Source organism: Mus pahari, chromosome 14 (genome assembly GCF_900095145.1).
Source record: "Mus pahari chromosome 14, PAHARI_EIJ_v1.1, whole genome shotgun sequence".
In the NCBI taxonomy this organism is placed as follows: Eukaryota; Metazoa; Chordata; class Mammalia; order Rodentia; family Muridae; genus Mus; species Mus pahari.
Window position 1 is genome coordinate 38,337,553 of NC_034603.1, and position 877 is coordinate 38,338,429.

Sequence of the window (877 nt, forward strand, 5' to 3'; positions counted from 1 at the left end):
AGTGCAATCTGGGACTTAGTCCTAAAACTGTGAACCCATGCGCTCTCCAGCGCCAAGTCTGAAGGAAGCAAGGGCTTACAGGATTCCTGTATCTAAAATGACTCCCAGGACTGGAGAGATGACTCAACAGTTAAGATCCCAGCATTCACATGGACGCTAGCAACCTTTAACTCCAGTTCCAGAGGATCTGATACTTTCTTCTGGCCTCTTCCAACACTGCATGAACACGGTATGCAGACATGCATGGCAGACAAAGCACTCAGACACATGAAATAAAAACAAATCTTTTAAAAACCGATTCATTCACTGGGGATAGTGTTACATTTCCTATATTTCCAGTCCTCGTGATACTAAGGCAGGGGGATAATGAATTTGAGACCAGTCTGATGCCCATAGTACAACATTGCCTCTAAAAGACAAGAATAAAATAAAATAGATTCCTTATACTAAAGTTGACAGAAACACGCTTCAAACCAGTTCACACAGTGGAAGCATTCCAAGAGATGACCAGACGGGTCTGTGCAGTCAGGTTCAGAATGACTTAGGCTCTCTAGTTTTCTCTTCTCCTCCCTCTATATTTCACATTCCAACAGGCTGGCCTTCTCCCACAATGACAACAGGTTACCAGCACCTTCAGCACCTCAACAAAACCAGAACCTCTTTGGTCTCAGAATAAGAAGAAAACCAAGTGAAAATGGGAGCTAAGCATTGTGACACACACCTTTAATCCCAACACTCAAGAGGCAGGGGCAGGTGAATCTTTGTGAGTTTGAAGCCAGCCTGGTGTACATGGCAAGTTCCAGGCCATCTGTGTCTACATACTAAGACCCTGCCAAGAAGGAGGAGGGGGAGGAGGAGGAGGAGGAGGAGGAGGAGG